Genomic DNA, 14,997 nt, shown 5'->3' with positions numbered 1-14,997 from the left:
GCACCTCTTGGAACACTGTGGTGACTAGCCTGTACCTCTTGGTACACTGTGGTGACTAGCCTGTACCTCTTGGAACACTGTGGTGACTAGCTTGTACCTCTTGGAACACTGTGGTGACTAGCCTGTACCTCTTGGAACACTGTGGTGACTAGCCTGTACCCTCTTGGAACACTGTGGCGACTCAGCCTGTACCTCTTGGAACACTGTGGCGACTAGCCTGTACCTCTTGGAAGACTGTGGTGACTAGCCTGTACCTCTTGGAACACTGTGGTGACTAGCCTATACCTCTTGGAACACTGTGATGACTAGCCTGTACCTCTTGAACACTGTGGTGACTAGCCTGTACCTCTTGGAACACTGTGGTGACTAGCCTGTACCTCTTGGAACACTGTGGTGACTAGCCTGTACCTCTTGAACACTGTGGTGACTAGCCTGTTTTCTTGGAACACTGTGGTGACTAGCCTGTACCTCTTGGAACACTGTGGTGACTAGCCTGTACCTCTTGGAACACTGTATGACTAGACTGTACCTCTTGGAACACTGTATGACTAGCCTGTACCTCTTGGAACACTGTGGTGACTAGCCTGTACCTCTTGGAACACTGTGGTGACTAGCCTGTACCTTCTGGGAACACTGTGGCGACTAGCCTGTACCTCTTGGAACACTGTGGTGACTAGCCTGTACCTCTTGGAACACTGTGGTGACTAGCCTGTACCTCTTGAACACTGTGGTGACTAGCCTGTACCTCTTGAACACTGTGGTAACTAGCCTGTACCTCTTGGAACACTGTGGTGACTAGCCTGTACCTCTTCGAACACTGTGGTGACCAGCCTGTACCTCTTGGAACACTGTGGTGACTAGCCTGTACCTCTTGGAACACTGTGGTGACTAGCCTGCACCTCTTGGAACACTGTGGGTGACTAGCCTGTACCTCTTGGTACACTGTGGTGACTAGCCTGTACCTCTTGGAACACTGTGGCGACTAGCCTGTACCTCTTGGAACACTGTGGCCACTAGCCTGTACCTCTTGGAACACTGTGGCGACTAGCCTGTACCTCTTGGAACACTGTGGCGACTAGCCTGTACCTCTTGGAACACTGTGGTGACTAGCCTGTACCTCTTGGAACACTGTGGTGACAGCCTGTACCTCTTGGAACACTGTGGTGACTAGCCTGTACCTCTTGAACACTGTGGTGACTAGCCTGTACCTCTTGGAACACTGTGGTGACTAGCCTGTACCTCTGGAACACTGTGGTGACTAGCCTGCACCTCTTGGAACACTGTGGTGACTAGCCTGTACCTCTTGGGTACACTGTGGTGACAGCCTGTACCTCTGGAACACTGTGGTGACTAGCCTGTACCTCTTGAACACTGTGGTGACTAGCCTGTACCTCTGGAACACTGTGGTGACTAGCCTGTACCTCTTGGAACACTGTGGTGACTAGCCTGTACCTCTTGGAACACTGTGGTGACTAGCCTGTACCCTCTTGGAACACTGTGGTGACTAGCCTGTACCTCTTGGAACACTGTGGGTGACTAGCCTGCACCTCTTGGAACACTGTGGGTGACTAGCCTGCACCTCTTGGCACACTGTGGTGACTAGCCTTGTATTCTCTTGGAACACTGTGGTGACTAGCTTGTACCTCTTGGAACACTGTGGTGACTAGCCTGTACCTTTGGAACACTGTGGCGACTAGCCTGTACCTCTGAACACTGTGGCGACTAGCCTGTACCTCTTGGAACACTGTGGCGACTAGCCTGTACCTCTTGGAACACTGTGGTGACTAGCCTGTACCTCTTGGAACACTGTGGTGACTAGCCTGTACCTCTGGAACACTGTGGTGACTAGCCTGTACCTCTTGGAACACTGTGGTGACTAGCCTGTACCTCTTGGAACACTGTGGTGACTAGCCTGTACCTCTTGGAACACTGTGGTGACTAGCCTGTACCTCTTGGAACACTGTGGCGACTAGACTGTACCTCTTGGAACACTGTGGCGACTAGCCTGTACCTCTTGGAACACTGTGGTGACTAGCCTGTACCTCTTGGAACACTGTGGTGACTAGCCTGTACTCTTGGAACACTGTGGCGACTAGCCTGTACCTCTTGGAACACTGTGGTGACTAGCCTGTACCTCTTGAACACTGTGGTGACTAGCCTGTACCCTTTGGAACACTGTGGTGACTAGCCTGTACCTCTTGAACACTGTGGTGACTAGCCTGTACCTCTTGGAACACTGTGGTGACTAGCCTGTACCTCTTCGAACACTGTGGTGACTAGTCTGTACCTCTTGGAACACTGTGGTGACTAGCCTGTACCTCTTGGAACACTGTGGTGACTAGCCTGCACCTCTTGGAACACTGTGGTGACTAGCCTGTACCTCTTGGTACACTGTGGTGACTAGCTTGTACCTCTTGGAACACTGTGGTGACTAGCCTGTACCTCTTGGAACACTGTGGTGACTAGCCTGTACCTCTTGGAACACTGTGGTGACTAGCCTGTACCTCTTGGAACACTGTGGCGACTAGCCTGTACCTCTTGGAACACTGTGGTGACTAGCCTGTACCTCTGGAACACTGTGGTGACTAACCTGTCTTGGAACACTGTGGTGACTAGCCTGTACCTCTTGGAACACTGTGGTGACTAGCCTGTACCTCTTGGAACACTGTGGTGACTAGCCTGTACCTCTTGGAACACTGTGGTGACTATCCTGTACCTCTTGGAACACTGGGTGGTGACTAGCCTGTACCTCTTGGAACACTGTGGTGACTAGCCTGTACCTCTTGGAACACTGTGGTGACTAGCCTGTACCTCTTGGAACACTGTGGGTGACTAACCTATACCTCTTGGAACACTGTGGTGACTAGCCTATACCTCTTGGAACACTGTGGTGACTAGCCTGTACCTCTTGGAACACTGTGGTGACTAGCCTGTACCCTTGGAACACTGTGGCGACTTAGACTGTACCTCTTGGAACACTGTGGCTAACTAGCCTGTACCTCTTGAACACTGTGGTGACTAGCCTGTACCTCTTGGAACACTGTGGTGACTAGCCTGTACCTCTTTGGAACACTGTGGCGACTAGCCTGTACCTCTTGGAACACTGTGGTGACTAGCCTGTACCTCTTGGAACACCGTGGTGACTAGCCTGTACCTCTTGGAACACTGTGGGTGACTAGCCTGTACCTCTTGAACACTGTGGTGACTAGCCTGTACCTCTTGGAACACTGTGGTGACTAGCCTGTACCTTCGAACACTGTGGTGACTAGCCTGTACCTCTTCGAAGACTGTGGTGACTAGCCTGTACCTCTTGGAACACTGTGGTGACTAGCCTGCACCCTTGGAACACTGTGGTGACTAGCCTGTACCTCTGGTACACTGTGGTGACTAGCTTGTACCTCTTGGAACACTGTGGTGACTAGCCTGTACCTCTGGAACACTGTGGTGACTAGCCTGTATCTCTTGGAACACTGTGGCGACTAGCCTGTACCTCTGAACACTGTGGCGACTAGCCTGTACCTCTTGGAACACTGTGGTGACTAGCCTGTACCTCTTGGAACACTGTGGTGACTAACCTGTACCTCTTGGAACACTGTGGTGACTAGCCTGGGTACCTCTTGGAACACTGTGTGACTAGCCTGTACCTCTTGAACACTGTGGTGACTAGCCTGTACCTCTTGGAACACTGTGGTGACTATCCTGTACCTCTTGGAACACTGTGGTGACTAGCCTGTACCTCTGGAACACTGTGGTGACTAGCCTGTACCTCTTGAACACTGTGGTGACTAGCCTGTACCTCTTGGAACACTGTGGTGACTAACCTATACTCTTTGAACACTGTGGTGACTAGCCTGTACCTCTTGGGAACACTGTGGTGACTAGCCTATACCTCTTGGAACACTGTGGTGACTAGCCTGTACCTCTTGGAACACTGTGGTGACTAGCCTGTACCTCTTGGAACACTGTGGTGACTAGCCTGTACCTCTTGGAACACTGTGGTGACTAGCCTGTACCTCTTGGAACACTGTGGTGACTAGCCTGGCACCTCTTGGAACACTGTGGTGACTAGCCAGTACCTCTTTGGAACACTGTGGTGACTAGCCTGTACCCTCTGGTACACTGTGGTGACTAGCCTGTACCTCTGGAACACTGTGGTGACTAGCCTGCACCTCTTGGAACACTGTGGTGACTAGCCTGTACCTCTTGGAACACTGTGGTGACTAGCCTGTACCTCTTGGAACACTGTGGTGACTAGCCTGCACCTCTTGGAACACTGTGGTGACTAGCCAGTACCTCTTGGAACACTGTGGTGACTAGCCTGTACCTCTTGGTACACTGTGGTGACTAGCCTGTACCTCTTGGAACACTGTGGTGACTAGCCTGCACCTCTTGGAACACTGTGGTGACTAGCCTGTACCTCTTGGTACACTGTGGTGACTAGCCTGTACCTCTTGGAACACTGTGGTGACTAGCCTAAATTCTTTGGAACACTGTGTGACTAGCCTGTACCCTTGGTACACTGTGGTGACTAGCCTGTACCTCTTGGAACACTGTGGTGACTAGCCTGTACCTCTTGGAACACTGTGGTGACTAGCCTGTACCTCTTGGCACACTGTGGTGACTAGCCTGTACCTCTGGAAACACTGTGTGACTAGCCCTTACCTATTGGAACACTGTGGTGACTAGCCTGTACCTCTTGGAACACTGTGGTGACTAGCTTGTACCTCTGGAACACTGTGGTGACTAGCCTGTACCCTTGGAACACTGTAATTACTCAGCCTGTACTCTTGGGAACACTGTATGGCACAGCCTGTACCTCTTGGAACACTGTGGCTTAATTAGCCTGTACCTTTGGAACACTGTGGTGACTAGCCTGTACCTCTTGGAACACTGTGGTGACTAGCCTGTACCTCTTGGAACACTGTGGTGACTAGCCTGAAATTCTTGGAACACTGTGGTGACTAGCCTGTACCTCTTGGAACACTGTGGTGACTAGCCTGTACCTCTTGGAACACTGTGGTGACTAGCCTGTACCTCTGGAACACTGTAGACTAGACTGTAATCTTGAACACTGTGGCGACTCAGCCTGTACCTCTTGGAACACTGTGGTGACCAGTCTGTACCTCTTGGAACACTGTGGTGACTAGCCTGTACCTTGGAACACTGTGGCGACTCAGCCTGTACCTCTTGGAACACTGTGGTGACTAGCCTGTACCCTCTTGAACACTGTGGTGACTCAGCCTGTACCTCTTGGAACACTGTGGTGACTAGCCTGTACCTGAACACTGTGGTGACTAGCCTGTACCTCTTGGAACACTGTGGTGACTAGCCTGTACCTCTTCGAACACTGTGGTGACTAGCCTGTACCCTCTTCGAACACTGTGGTGACTAGCCTGTACCTCTTCGAACACTGTGGTGACTAGCCTGCACCTCTTGAACACTGTGGTGACTAGCCTGTACCTCTTGGTACACTGTGGTGACTAGCTTGTACCTCTTGGAACACTGTGGTGACTAGCCTGTACCTCTGGAACACTGTGGCACTAGCCTGTATCTCTTGAAACACTGTGGCACTAGCCTGTACCTCTTGGAACACTGTGGCGACTAGCCTGTACCTCTTGGAACACTGTGGTGACTAGCCTGTACCTCTTGGAACACTGTGGTGACTAACCTGTACCTCTTGGAACACTGTGGTGACTAGCCTGTACCTCTTGGAACACTGTGGTGACTAGCCTGTACCTCTTGGAACACTGTGGTGACTAGCCTGTACTCTTGGAACACTGTGGTGACTATCCTGTACCTCTTGGAACACTGTGGTGACTAGCCTGTACCTCTTGGAACACTGTGGTGACTAGCCTGTACCTCTTGGAACACTGTGGTGACTAGCCTGTACCTCTTGGAACACTGTGACTAACCCATACCTCTTGGAACACTGTGGTGACTAGCCTATACCTCTTGAACACTGTGGTGACTAGCCTGTACCTCTTGGAACACTGTGGTGACTAGCCTGTACCTCTGGAACACTGTGGCGACTAGACTGTACCTCTTGGAACACTGTGGCGACTAGCCTGTACCTCTTGGAACACTGTGGTGACTAGCCTGTACCTCTTGGAACACTGTGGCTACCTAGCCTGTACCTCTTGGAACACTGTATACTAGCCTGTACCTCTTGGAAACACTGTGGTGACTAGCCTGTACCTCTTGAACACTGTGGTGACTAGCCTGTACCTCTTGGAACACTGTGGTGACCAGCCTGTACCTCTTGAACACTGTGGTGACTAGCCTGTACCTCTTGGAACACTGTGGTGACTAGCCTGTACCTCTTCGAACACTGTGGTGACTAGCCTGTACCTCTTGGAACACTGTGGTGACTAGCCTGTACCTCTTGGAACACTGTATGACTAGCCTGTACCCTTGGAACACTGTGGTGACTAGCCTGTACCTCTTGGAACACTGTGGTGACTAGCCTGTACCCTCTTGGAACACTGTGGTGACTAGCCTGTACCTCTTGAACACTGTGGTGACTAGCCTGTACCTCTTTGGAACACTGTGGTGACTAGCCTGTACCTCGAACACTGTGGTGACTAGCCTGTACCTCTTCGAAGACTGTGGTGACTAGCCTGTACCTCTTGGAACACTGTGGTGACTAGCCTGCACCTCTTGGAACACTGTGGTGACTAGCCTGTACCTCTTGGTACACTGTGGTGACTAGCTTGTACCTCTTGGAACACTGTGGTGACTAGCCTGTACCTCTTGGAACACTGTGCCTGACTGGAGCCTGTATCTCTTGAACACTGTGGCGACTAGCCTGTACTTCTTGAACACTGTGGTGACTAGCCTGTACCTCTTGGAACACTGTGGTGACTAACCTGTACCTCTTGGAACACTGTGGTGACTAACCTGTACCTCTTGGAACACTGTGGTGACTAGCCTGTACCTCTGGAACACTGTGGTGACTAGCCTGTACCTCTGGAACACTGTGGTGACTATCCTGTACCTCTTGGAACACTGTGGTGACTATCCTGTACCTCTTGGAACACTGTGGTGACTAGCCTGTACCTCTTGGGAACACTGTGGTGACTAGCCTGTACCTCTTGGAACACTGTGGTGACTAGCCTGTACCTCTTGAACACTGTGGTGACTAGCCTGTACCTCTTGAACACTGTGGTGACTAGCCTGTACCCCTCTTGGAACACTGTGGTGACTAGCCTATACCTTTGAAACACTGTGGTGACTAGCCTGTACCTCTTTGGAACACTGTGGTGACTAGCCTGTACCTCTTGGAACACTGTATGGATCTAGCCCCTGTACCTCTTGGAACACTGTGGTGACTAGCCTGTACCTCTTGGAACACTGTGGTGACTAGCCAGTACCTCTGGAACACTGTGGTGACTAGCCAGTACCTCTTGGAACACTGTGGTGACTAGCCTGTACCTTCTGGAACACTGTGGTGACTAGCCTGTACCTCTTGGAACACTGTGGTGACTAGCCTGGTACCTCTGGAAACACTGTGGTGACTAGCCTGCACCTCTTGGAACACTGTGGTGACTAGCCAGTACCTCTTGGAACACTGTGGTGACTAGCCTGTACCTCTGGGAACACTGTGGTGACTAGCCTGTACCTCTTGGAACACTGTGGTGACTAGCCTGCACCTCTGGAACACTGTGGTGACTAGCCTGTACCTCTTGAAACACTGTGGTGACTAGCCTGTACCTCTTGGAACACTGTGGTGACTAGCCAGTACCTCTGGAACACTGTGGTGACTAGCCAGTACCTCTTGGAACACTGTGGTGACTAGCCTGTACCTCTTGGTACACTGTGGTGACTAGCCTGTACCTCTTGAACACTGTGGTGACTAGCCTGCACCTCTTGGTACACTGTGGTGACTAGCCTGTACCTCTTGGAACACCGTGGTGACTAGCCTGTACCTCTTGAACACTGTGGTGACTCAGCCTGTACTCTTGGAACACTGTGGTGACTCAGCCTGTACCCCTCTTGAACACTGTGGTGACTAGCCTGTACCTCTCTTGGAACACTGTGGTGACTAGCCTGTACCTCTTGGAACACTGTGGTGACTAGCCTGTACCTCTTGGTACACTGTGGTGACTAGCCTGTACCTCTTGGAACACTGTGGTGACTAGGGCCTGTACCTATTGGAACACTGTGGTGACTAGCCTGTACCTCTTGGAACACTGTGGTGACTAGCCTGTACCTCTTGGAACACTGTGGTGACTAGCCTGTACCTCTTGGAACACTGTATACTAGCCTGTACCTCTTGGAACACTGTTACTCAGCCTGTACCTCTTGGAACACTGTGGTGACTAGCCTGTACCTCTTGGAACACTGTGGTGACTAGCCTGTACCTCTTGGAACACTGTGGTGACTAGCCTGTACCTCTTGGAACACTGTGACTAGCCTGTACCCTCTTGGAACACTGTGGTGACTAGCCTGTACCTCTTGGAACACTGTGGTGACTAGCCTGTACCTCTTGGAACACTGTGGTGACTAGCCTGTACCTCTTGGAACACTGTGGTACTAGCCTGTACCTCTTTAAACACTGTGGTGACTAGCCTGTTCCTCTGGAACACTGTGTGACTAGCCTGTACCCTTGGAACACCGTGGCGACTAGTCCTGTACCCTTGGAAACACTGTGGCGACTCCAGCCTGTACCTCTTGGAACACTGTGGGTGACTAGCCTGTACCTCTTGGAACACTGTGGTGACTAGCCTGTACCTCTTGGAACACTGTGGTGACTAGCCTGTAAAAAACCTCTGGAACACTGTGGTGACTAGCCTGTACCTCTTCGAACACTGTGGTGACTAGCCTGTACCTCTTCGAACACTGTGGTGACTAGCCTGTACCTCTTCGAACACTGTGGTGACTAGCCTGCACCTCTTGGAACACTGTGGTGACTAGCCTGTACCTCTTGGTACACTGTGGTGACTAGCTTGTACCTCTTGGAACACTGTGGTGACTAGCCTGTACCCTCTTGGAACACTGTGGTGACTAGCCTGTATCTCTTGGAACACTGTGGTATCTAGCCTGTACCTCTTGGAACACTGTGGCGACTAGCCTGTACCTCTTGGAACACTGTGGTGACTAGCCTGTACCTCTTGGAACACTGTGGTGACTAACCTGTACCTCTTTGAACACTGTGGTGACTAGCCTGTACCTCTTGGAACACTGTGGTGACTAGCCTGTACCTCTTGGAACACTGTGGTGACTAGCCTGTACCTCTTGGAACACTGTGGTGACTATCCTGTACCTCTTGGAACACTGTGGTGACTAGCCTGTACCTTCTTGGAACACTGTGGTGACTAGCCTGTACCTCTTGGAACACTGTGGTGACTAGCCTGTACCTCTTGGAACACTGTGGTGACTAACCTATACCTCTTGAACACTGTGGTGACTAGCCTATACCTCTTGGAACACTGTGGTGACTAGCCTGTACCTCTGGAACACTGTGGTGATAGCCTGTACCTCTTGGAACACTGTGGCGACTAGACTCAAAATCTTGAAACACTGTGGCTACTCAGCCTGTACCTCTTGGAACACTGTGGTGACTCAGCCTGTACCTCTTGGAACACTGTGGCGACTAGCCTGTACCTCTTGGAACACTGTGGCGACTCAGCCTGTACCTCTTGGAACACTGTGGTGACTAGCCTGTACCTCTTGGAACACTGTGGTGACTAGCCTGTACCTCTTTGGAACACTGTGGTGACTAGCCTGTACCTCTTGAACACTGTGGTGACTAGCCTGTACCTCTTGGAACACTGTGGTGACTAGCCTGTACCTCTTCGAATGACTGTGGTGACTAGCCTGTACCCTCTTGGAACACTGTGGGTGACTAGCCTGTACCTCTTGAACACTGTGGCGACTAGCCTGTACCTCTTGGAACACTGTGGTGACTAGCCTGTACCTCTTGGAACACTGTGGTGACCAGCCTGTACCTCTGGAACACTGTGGTGACTAGCCTGTACCTCTTGAACACTGTGGTGACTAGCCTGTACCTCTTGGAACACTGTGGTGACTAGCCTGTACCTCTTCGAACACTGTGGTGACTAGCCTGTACCTCTTCGAAGACTGTGGTGACTAGCCTGTACCTCTTGGAACACTGTGGTGACTAGCCTGCACCTCTTGGAACACTGTGGTGACTAGCCTGTACCTCTTGGTACACTGTGGTGACTAGCTTGTACCTCTTGGAACACTGTGGTGACTAGCCTGTACCTCTTGGAACACTGTGGTGACTAGCCTGTATCTCTTGGAACACTGTGGCTAATTAGCCTGTACCTCTTGGAACACTGTGGCGACTAGCCTGTACCTCTTGGAACACTGTGGTGACTAGCCTGTACCTCTTGGAACACTGTGGTGACTAACCTGTACCTCTTGGAACACTGTGGTGACTAGCCTGTACCTCTTGGAACACTGTGGTGACTAGCCTGTACCTCTTGGAACACTGTGGTGACTAGCCTGTACCTCTTGGAACACTGTGGTGACTATCCTGTACCTCTTGGAACACTGTGGTGACTAGCCTGTACCTCTTGGAACACTGTGGTGACTAGCCTGTACTCTTGGAACACTGTGGTGACTAGCCTGTACCTCTTGGAACACTGTGGTGACTAACCTATACCTCTTGGAACACTGTGGTGACTAGCCTGTACCTCTTGAACACTGTGGTGACTAGCCTATACCTCTGGAACACTGTGGTGACTAGCCTGTACCTCTTGGAACACTGTGGTGACTAGCCTGTACCTCTTGGAACACTGTGGTGACTAGCCTGTACCTCTGGAACACTGTGGTGACTAGCCTGTACCTCTTGGAACACTGTGGTGACTCAGCCTGCACCTCTTGGAACACTGTGGTGACTAGCCAGTACCTCTTGGAACACTGTGGTGACTAGCCTGTACCTCTTGGTACACTGTGGTGACTAGCCTGTACCTCTTGGAACACTGTGGGTGACTAGCCTGCACCTCTTGGAACACTGTGGTGACTAGCCTGTACCTCTGGAACACTGTGGTGACTAGCCTGTACCTCTTGGAACACTGTGGTGACTAGCCTGCACCTCTTGGAACACTGTGGTGACTAGCCAGTACCTCTTGGAACACTGTGGTGACTAGCCTGTACCTCTTGGTACACTGTGGTGACTAGCCTGTACCTCTTGGAACACTGTGGTGACTAGCCTGCACCTCTTGAACACTGTGGTGACTAGCCTGTACCTCTTGGTACACCAGGTGACTAGCCTGTACCTCTTGGAACACTGTGGTGACTAGCCTGTACCTCTTGGAACACTGTGGTGACTAGCCTGGGTAATTCTTGGAACACTGTGGCGACTAGCCTGTACCTCTTGGAACACTGTGGTGACTAGCCTGTACCTCTTGGAACACTGTGGTGATCAGCCTGTACCTCTGGAACACCGTGCGACTAGCCTGTACCTCTTTGGAACACTGTGGTGACTAGCCTGTACCTCTTTGAACACTGTGGTGACTAGCCTGTACCTCTTGGAACACTGTGGTGATCTAGCCTGTACCTCTGAACACTGTGGTGACTAGCCTGTACCTCTGGAACACTGTGGTGACTAGCCTGTACCTCTGGAACACTGTGGTGACTAGCCTGTACCTCTTGGAACACTGTGGTGACTAGCCTGTAACTCTTGGAACACTGTGGTGACTAGCCTGCACCTTCTTAAACACTGTGGTGACTAGCCTGTACCTCTTGGTACACTGTGGTGACTAGCCTGTACCTCTTGGAACACTGTGGTGACTAGCCTGTACCTCTTGGAACACTGTGGTGACTAGCCTGTACCTCTTGGTACACTGTGGTGACTAGCCTGTACCTCTTGGAACACTGTGGTGACTAGCCCTACCTATTGGAACACTGTGGTGACTAGCCTGTACCTCTTGGAACACTGTGATGACTAGCCTGTACCTCTTGGAACACTGTGTCACTAGCCTGTACCTCTGAACACTGTGGCGACTAGACTGTACCTCTTGGAACACTGTGGCGACTAGCCTGTACCTCTTGGAACACTGTGGTGACTAGCCTGTACCTCTTGGAACACTGTGGTGACTAGCCTGTACCTCTGGAACACTGTATGACTAGCCTGTACCTCTTGGAACACTGTGGTGACTAGCCTGTACCTCTTGGAACACTGTGGTGACTAGCCTGTACCTCTTGAACACTGTGGTGACTAGCCTGTACCTCTTGGAACACTGTGGTGACTAGCCTGTACCTCTGGAACACTGTGGTGACTAGCCTGTACCTCTTGGAACACTGTGGTGACTAGCCCGTACCTCTTGGAACACTGTGTGACTAGCCTGTACCTCTTGAAACACTGTGGTGACTAGCCTGCACCTCTTGAACACTGTGGTGACTAGCCTGTACCTCTTGGTACACTGTGTGACTAGCCTGTACCTCTTGGAACACTGTGGTGACTAGCCTGTACCTCTTGGAACACTGTGGTGACTAGCCTGTACCTCTTGGGTACACTGTGGTGACTAGCCTGTACCTTCTTGGAACACTGTGGTGACTAGCCCTTACCTATTGGAACACTGTGGGTGACTAGCCTGTACCTCTTGGAACACTGTGGACTAGCCTGTACCTCTTGGAACACTGTGGTGAATAGCCTGTACCTCTTGGAACACTGTGATGACTAGCCTGTACCTCTTGGAACACTGTGGTCACTAGCCTGTACCTCTTGGAACACTGTGGCGACTAGACTGTACCTCTTGAAACACTGTGGCGACCAGCCTGTACCTCTTGGAACACTGTGGGTGACTCAGCCTGTACCTCTTGGAACACTGTGGTGACTAGCCTGTACCTCTTGGAACACTGTGGCGACTAGCCTGTACTCCTCTTGGAACACTGTGGTGACTAGCCTGTACTCTCTTGGAACACTGTGGTGACTAGCCTGTACCTCTTGGAACACTGTGGTGACTAGCCTGTACCTCTGAACACTGTGGTGACTAGCCTGTACCTCTTGGAACACTGTGGTGACTAGCCTGTACTTTTCGAACACTGTGGTGACTAGCCTGTACCTCTTCGAAGACTGTGGTGACTAGCCTGTACCTCTTGGAACACTGTGGTGACTAGCCTGCACCTCTTTGAACACTGTGGTGACTAGCCTGTACCTCTTGGTACACTGTGGTGACTAGCTTGTACCTCTTGGAACACTGTGGTGACTAGCCTGTACCCTTGGAACACTGGGGTGATTTGGGCCTGCATTCTGGAACACTGTGGCACTAGCCTGTACCCTCTTGGAACACTGTGGCGACTAGCCTGTACCTCTTGGAACACTGTGGTGACTCAGCCTGTACCTCTTGGAACACTGTGGTGACTAACCTGTACCTCTTGGAACACTGTGGTGACTAGCCTGTACCTCTTGGAACACTGTGTGACTAGCCTGTACCTCTTGGAACACTGTGGTGACTAGCCTGTACCTCTTGGAACACTGTGGTGACTATCCTGTACCTCTTGGAACACTGTGGTGACTAGCCTGTACCTCTTGGAACACTGTGGTGACTAGCCTGTACCTCTTGGAACACTGTGGTGACTAGCCTGTACCTCTTGGAACACTGTGGTGACTAACCTATACCTCTTGGAACACTGTGGTGACTAGCCTGTACCTCTTGGAACACTGTGGTGACTAGCCTATACCTCTGGAACACTGTGGTGACTAGCCTGTACCTCTTTGGAACACTGTGGTGACTAGCCTGTACCTCTTGGAACACTGTGGTGACTAGCCTGTACCTCTTGGAACACTGTGGTGACTAGCCTGTACCTCTCTTGGAACACTGTGGTGACTAGCCTGCACCTCTTGAACACTGTGGTGACTAGCCAGTACCTCTTGGAACACTGTGGTGACTAGCCTGTACCTCTTGGTACACTGTGGTGACTAGCCTGTACCTCTTGGAACACTGTGGTGACTAGCCTGGGCACCTCTTGGAACACTGTGGTGACTAGCCTGTACCTCTGGAACACTGTGGTGACTAGCCTGTACCTCTTGGAACACTGTGGTGACTAGCCTGCACCTCTTGGAACACTGTGGGTGACTAGCCAGTACCTCTTGGAACACTGTGGTGACTAGCCTGTACCCTCTTGGTACACTGTGGTGACTAGCCTGTACCTCTTGGAACACTGTGGTGACTAGCCTGCACCTCTTGAACACTGTGGTGACTAGCCTGTACCTCTTGGTACACTGTGGTGACTAGCCTGTACCTCTTGGAACACTGTGGTGACTAGCCTGTACCTCTTGGAACACTGTGGTGACTAGCCTGTACCTCTTGGAACACTTGGGAAGCCACCTCGTGCTTAATTAGCCTGTACCTCTGAACACTGTGGTGACTAGCCTGTACCTTGGAAACACTGTGGTACCAGCCTGTACCTCTGGAAAACACTGTGGCGACTAGCCTACCTCTTGAACACTGTGGTGACCAGCCTTGTACCTCTTGAACACTGTGGTGCATTAAAGGCCTGTACCTCTTGGAACACTGTGGTGACTAGCCTGTACCTCTTGGAACACTGTGGTGACTCAGCCTGTACCTCTTGGAACACTGTGGTGACTAGCCTGTACCTCTTGGAACACTGTGGTGACTAGCCTGTACCTCTTGGAACACTGTGGTGACTAGCCTGTACCTCTTGGAACACTGTGGTGACTAGCCTGTACCTCTTGGAACACTGTGGTGACTAGCCTGTACCTCTTGGAACACTGTGGTGACTAGCCTGTACCTCTTGGAACACTGTGGTGACTAGCCTGTACCTCTTGGAACACTGTGGTGACTAGCCTGTACCTCTTGGAACACTGTGGTGACTAGCCTGTACCTCTTGGAACACTGTGGTGACTAGCCTGTACCTCTTGGAACACTGTGGTGACTAGCCTGTACCTCTTGGAACACTGTGGTGACTAGCCTGTACCTCTTGGAACACTGTGGTGACTAGCCTGTACCTCTTGGAACACTGTGGTGACTAGCCTGTACCTCTTGGAACACTGTGGTGACTAGCCTA

The sequence above is a fragment of the Oncorhynchus nerka genome, linkage group LG4, assembly GCF_034236695.1.
Source record: "Oncorhynchus nerka isolate Pitt River linkage group LG4, Oner_Uvic_2.0, whole genome shotgun sequence".
In the NCBI taxonomy this organism is placed as follows: domain Eukaryota; kingdom Metazoa; phylum Chordata; class Actinopteri; order Salmoniformes; family Salmonidae; genus Oncorhynchus; species Oncorhynchus nerka.
Note: the sequence above shows the minus strand (reverse complement) of the source record.